The 6,748-nt window shown below is 42.7% G+C and overlaps 1 pseudogene; it reads right to left on the bottom strand.

Annotated features, from left to right (window-relative positions):
- Nucleotides 1-1,222: 1,222 nt before the first annotated feature.
- LOC142433325 (acyltransferase PGAP2-like) lies at nucleotides 1,223-2,759 on the bottom strand (annotated as a pseudogene).
- Between the last annotated feature and the right edge of the window lie 3,989 nt (nucleotides 2,760-6,748).

Here is a 6,748-nt window from a genome sequence, read left to right as displayed (position 1 = left end):
ATTTCACTTTTCCCGGAACCATTTGAGAGTAAATGGCAGCATTACATCCTTTTATTTCTAAATACTTGACCATGTTTCCTAAGAATATGAAATGTTTTTTATAATTTATATTTATGTAACTAGTGTAGATTATCAAAATATTGAATTTTAGCATCGTTAAAACATATTAAATGATAAAACTATATTTTTGTATCTAATATAGCCTTGGAAAGAATGAGAATCCCAGGACACTTCCGGGAGCTCATGCAGAACCTGTACAGGGATTAAGAGGCAGTTGTGTGAATGCAATCAGGGAAAACTGCATGGTTTCAAATCAGGACGGGTGAGCATCAGGGCTGTATCCTGTCATCATACTTATTCAATCTGTATGCTGAGCAAATCATTAAAGAAGATGGATTGTATGAAGAAGAGTGTGGCATTAGGATTGGAAGAAGGCTTATTAAGAACCTCTAATATGTTAATGACACCACCTTTTGTGCTGAAAGGGAGGAAGGCTTGAAGCAATTACTGATAAAGAGCAGGGATTGAGGTCTATGGTATGGATTACAACTTAATGTAAAGAAATTCAAAATCTTCACACCTGGACCAATAGGTAACACACTGATAAACAGATGAAAGGACTAAAGTTGTCACGTTTTCATTTTGCTTGCATCCGCTGCAATCAATGCTCATGGAAGCAGCAGTCTAGAAATCAAAAAGTGTTGGGTAAATCTGCTGCAAAAGACCTTTTTAGAGTGTTGAAAAGCAAAAATGTTACTTTGAGGACTAAGGTATTCTTGAATCAAGCCATGGCATTTTCTTTTTGTCTGCAAAAAGGATTTTCCCTTGAAATAAAATATACAACCCAAAGAACTCAAAGCCTGGGGTAGTCCATAGGATGGGGGAACCCCATGAAGCCCATTTTGATGTAGGGATCTGCCCTGGACACCTCCACCCCACATCTTTGCTGAGGATGCAGGGTCTGAAAGCCAGGCATTTCAAAGGGGAAGGTGATCACAGCTGCAGGCCATCACCTGCATGGGGGATGGCAGAACCCCAGACGGGCAGAATCCTTGGAAATCATGGCCCGCCCACTGTCCATTATACAAATGGACACACGGAGGCCCAGACAGAGAAGGTTATGCCCAAGGGCACACCAAAAAAAAAAGTGTGTTTCAGAACTAGAAACACCTGGGCAGCCTTTGCAAGGGGTTAGCTGTTAATCTACTCTGCACAGGAGATCTTAAGACCGCCGAGTGGCTGACCCCGTGCAGAGAAAAGGGCTGTGGATTTCAGGTACCAGCCCCTGCTCTCTGGTCCCTAACCTCAGTGAGGTGGCTGTGCAAAGATCTGAAATAGGGATGCGGTTGTGAACTTCAGGACCTTTTTTTTTTTTTTTTTTTTTAGCACCAGAAGGTGGAGCTCTCCTGCCAGCCGAGCTTCTTGAGGCTTTAGGCAGCGAGTGGGGGCGGAAGGGCGGGGAATGCCGCTTGGAGGCCCAAATCTTAAGTGCGAAGGGGAAAGATGAGGGTAAAAGGAAAAGCCATCCAGCCTCCTTTCCCCACCCCCACCCCTGGTTTAAAGAGAGCACAGGTGGGACATCAGCGTTCTCTTCCTGGATCTGCTTTCCCCAGAAGCGCTTTTCCTCAGGCTGGGAGGCAATGAGCAGCTCCTTGTTCCTGAAGTCCCACGAGGCAGTCACGTGGAACGCGCCATGCTGGTTAGAAGCACGGTGTACTCCAGGAGGGCAAAGACGGTGTCTACTCCAGCCTCGCATTACATGTTGTGCCCAAAGTAGACAGCCATTGCTGAGAAGAAGGCGATGAGTTGATGACAAAGAACCTGTTTCCAGCTGTAGGGCTTTCACTCAGTGTGCTTCTTGGTCAGACACCAGAGAATGCAGGTTAGGAGCATGTACCTGAGGGATGAGGCAATGGATACGATGCAGTCTTGTGGACGCTGTTATCCTCGGAGGAGGAGACATAGGTGAACACAGGTTCTCGAAGACGTTGAGGCTGAACTTGAGGCGGCAGAGTGGGCGGTAGCGGGGCGCGGGCAGGCACAGCTGAGATAGTAGTTCCAGTAGGTAAAGGCCTTCATGAAGCCGGGCGAGGAGTGCAGGATGATGCAGAAGCAGCACCGGTAGCGCTGAGGAACCTCCTCAGCGGATGATTGAGCTCACCAAACGCAGGTAATTGGCACCCTATGGTGTGTGACCTGGTGTGTGGCCCTTGTCTTTTTGAAGTGGAAGAGCAGGGACCAGAGGACATGGAAGAGAAAGGCCACAAGTGGAATGCCTTGGTATGTTCAATAGCCTCATATGCATGTGAAAGTTGGTTATTGAATAAGGGTTGCTGAATAAGAATAGATGCATTTGAATTATAATGCTGGCGAAAAATATTGAAAGCACCATAGAGTCCCCAAAAGACAAACATTTCTGGCTTGAAAGTTCAAGTACTGCGAGAATGCTCCTTAGCCAGGTTGAGGAGACTTTGTCTCGTGTACTTTGGGAGAACAAAGTCTCTGAAAAAGAATATCATGCTTGGTAAAAGTAGAGAGACAGTGAAAAAGAGGAAAACATTTGACAAGATGGATCGACACAGTGGCTATAATGATGGATTCAAACAAAGCAACAGATGTGAGAATGGTGCAGGACCGGGCAGGATTTCATTCTGTTGTACATAGGATCATCATGAGATAGAATCAACTTGATGGCACCTAACAACCACAACAATATACACTCTACACAAAAATTTCACCAATTGTCCCAGCAGTACCATGTTGGTATCATATGATGGTGAGATGGATTCCATTCCTTTGACTTGAAGATGGACTCCTGGAAACATCAGTGCTTAGTTGTTATATGCACCTGTTATAGTTACGTTTTCTGTGCCAACATGGCTCACGTAGGAACATGTGGGCGGAGGTTAGCCTGTCAATCAGGTCAAAACTTGATTGGAGGGCAACTGAAATAAATGGCTCACTGCAGTCGAGCCACCCTCTCTCTCTGCTTCAGCTTCCTGCTTATAAGACACTTTGAGCCACTTTGAGCCACACTGATGGGAGCCAGAGCCCTGGCACTGCTTCCACAGCCATTGGGTCTACAAGACTTTGCACCCACTGACCTGTAATCTTCCTGCATTCTGCATCCATGCGTGTGGCTGCATAACTCTGAAGAGGGATTTGGGGGCTAATACTGGACTTATGGACTTGATTTAGACTGAGCTAGGATGTTTTCCTGATATATAGTCACTTCTTGATATAAAGCTCTCACTTACACATATATGCATGAACCTGGATTTGCTTCTCTAGTCAACTTGGTCTAACACAGCACTCTTCCTGCTGCAATTCCGATGGCCATGGAGTTCATTTTGCTGTTCTAGAAAACAACCAACCATAATCATTACAACAGAAATTTAACCTGAGAAGTATGGGATGTAATGAGAATTTTCTTTTGGGAGATGGGGGGACAGGGCAGGGCTAACTTAATTGGAGTATAAATTTTCCAAGGAAAAAACATTCAACCTGAGACTATTTAATGTAAATGAAGCAAAATCATTTGTATTTCTAAACCTGAAGACCATGTCATGGATAAATAGAAACAAAATTAGAGTGGCATCTATTTGAAGACAAAAATATAGACTAGAAAATGATAAAGTCGGCATAGTTATAAATTGATTCTTACTCATAGAGTAGAGACAACTGTTCTTTAGGGTTTCTGAGACTGAATCTTTTAGGAGCAAAGAACCTCATCCCTTGCTTTTGAAGTGGCTGAATAACTTTAATGTTTAACCAACTGTGCCAAGATTTTCATAAGCAATTAAGCTGACCTTTAAATATGGAACCTATATTTTCCATGATGCTCACCTTCCCAATATGATTGCTGAAGACAAAATGGGTGCACAAGCAAATGTGGTAAAGAAAGTTGATGATGCCCGGCTATCAAAAGATAAAGCCTTTGGGGTCTTAAAAGCTTGAAGATAAACAAGCAGCCATATAGATGAGCAGCAGCAAAGTCCACATGGAAGAAGCACACCAGCCTGTGTGATCACAAGCTGTCGATAGGATCAGGTATCAGGCATCAAAGAACAAAAAATCATGTCAATATGAATGAGGGGCAGCATGGAGTAGTGTGTTAGTCTGGGTAGACTAGAGAAACAACTCCAGGGAGACTCCTCTGTGTATAAGAGATTTTATTCAGGAGCAATTTTACATTGAGAAAACATCCCAGCCCAGTCCAGATCAAGTCCATAAGTGCAATATTAGCCCATATGTTCAATACCAATCTATAAAGTCCTCTTCAGACTCAAGAAACACATGTAATGACTCTAAATGTAGAAGATCACAAGCCAGTGAGTAGAAAGTCTTTGGATCCAGTGTCATTGGAAACATCTCAGCGCTGGCAGGGGTCTCTCTGTGGCTTGTCCAGCTTCTGAGGTCTGATTGCATGCATGTGGCTTGTCTTCTGCAATGTCTCCCAGGGAGTAGCAGAGAGAGAAAGGTGTCTTCCGCCTCCAACGAGGAAGTACCAGATTTTCCAGAATTCTCAGGTGAAGTCTCCATGACCACACAGAAGTCTCATTGGCTATCTCCAGATTGACAACTTAGACTCCACACCTATACTCTTAATCCTTAAATTGACACCAGATTAGGTGATTACCACAAGTGGAGACTCATAGCCCATCTGTAGGCAACTGGACATCCCCTTACAGAAGGGTCACAAGGAAGAGACGACGAGCCAGGCAGGGTGCAGTATAGCACCGATGAAACATACAACCTACCTCTAGTTCTTGAATGCTTCCTCTTCCCCCTCCACCCCAAATCATAACCCCAATTCTACCTTACAAATCCAGCTAGAACAGAGGATGTACGCTGGTACAGATAAGAACTGGAAACACAGGGAATCCAGGACAGATAAGCCCTTTAGGACCAATAATGAGAGTAGCGATACCAGAAGGGGAAGGAGAAGGTGGGGTCAGAAATTACCAAGGGCACATGAGGGAGGGGGGAAAGGGGAGGGAGGGGGAAAAAAAGAGGACCTGATGTAAGGGGCTTAAGTGGAGAGCAAATGCCTTGAGAATGATTGGGGCAGGGAATGTATGGATGTGCTTTATACAATTGATGTATGTATATATATGGATGGTGATAAGAGTTGTATGAGTCCCTAATAAATGTAAAAAAAGAAAAGAGGAGAAAAAAATGATTAGGGCAAAGACTGTACAGATGTGCTTTATACAATTGATGTATGTATATGTATGAACTGTGATAAGAATTGTATGAGCCCCTAATAAATTGTTAAAATTTAAAAAAAAAAGAAAGGGGAAATCTATCACAATGATCTACATATAACCCCCTCTCTGGGGGACAGACAACAGAAAAGTGGGTGAAGGGAGACATTGGTCAGTGCAAGACATGAAAAAAATAATAATTTATAAATTATCAAGGGTTCATGAAGGAGGGAGAGTGGGGGAGGGAGGGAAAAATGAGGAGATGACACCAAGGGCACAAGTAGAAAGAAAATGCTTTGAAAATGATGATGGCAACATATGTACAAATGTGCTTGACACAATTGATATAATTGTGGATTGTGATAATAGCTGTATGAGCCCGCAATAAATGATAATTAAAAACAAGCATCAAAGCCTCAAAGAAAGATATAGAGCCTATAGGCAAAATTGTCTGGATTTAAAAGAATTCAGGAAAATAATTTCTATGAGCTATTTCTGACAAATCTACCAGAAAATAAGTTTCAGACAATCAAGAAGTTATCTAAGACTAAAGGGAAAGAGCATAGTATGTAATGGCTATGTGCTCTGACAATGTAAATCTAGAATTTCAGAAATGTAGTGAGAAATGTGACAGTAAACGCCACCCACCAAGCATGGCTATCAAGTAGATTGTGATTTAGGATGACCTTATAGGACAGATTAGAACTGCCCCCCTTCGTTTCCAAGACTGTAAATCTTTATGGGAGCATATAGCCTCCTCTTTCTCCCAGAGTCAGTGGTGGGTTTGAACTGTTGACCTAGTGGTCAACAACCCAATATGTAATTCGCTATGCTAGCAGGGCTTCTGTATAAATAGAAAGTAGAATAAATTTGCTGATTATAGTTATAAATTTAAATCAAAGGCTATTATATCAAAATCAGTTAACTGTCGGAGGTGGGGAGAGGGAGAAATTTCAAGAATTAATTTCAATGTCACTAATAGTAGACATTATTAAAACAGAAGGGACCACTTTTAAAGGCATTAATACATGCCATAAGTAATTATTCATTTTTATATTGCTGTTGTACCAAATTATCACAAACTGAGTGGCTTAAACAATACAAATTTCTTCTAGCTCTGGAAGTCTGAGATCCAAAATGGGTTTCACAGGGCTAAAATCAAAGGCTCCACAGGGTTACATTTCTTTCTCAGGTTTTAGGGGAGAATCTTTTTTCTTTGTTGCCTTTAACTTCAAGACTCTGGAGGCTATCCGCATTCCTTGACTCATGGTCTCCTTTCTCCATCCTCAGAGCTAGAAAAGGCAAGTCACGTCCTTTTCACATCACATGGTCACATCTCTCCGACCTTGCTTTCATTGTCATCTTCTCTGATTCTTCTGCCTCTCTTCTCTATGTAAAGGGCCTTTGTGGTTACATTTCAGGAGCCATGGTGGTGTAGTGGTTACGCCCTGACTGCTAGCCCACCAGGCAAAGAGTTTGAAACCACCAGCTCCATGGGAGAAAGATGAGCTTTTTGAGTCCCACAAACAGTGACAGTCATG

This window comes from Tenrec ecaudatus, chromosome X (assembly GCF_050624435.1).
Source record: "Tenrec ecaudatus isolate mTenEca1 chromosome X, mTenEca1.hap1, whole genome shotgun sequence".
Lineage (NCBI taxonomy): Eukaryota > Metazoa > Chordata > Mammalia > Afrosoricida > Tenrecidae > Tenrec > Tenrec ecaudatus.
The sequence above is the reverse complement of the archived record's forward strand: the minus strand, read 5'-3'. Positions and strand labels throughout refer to the sequence as shown.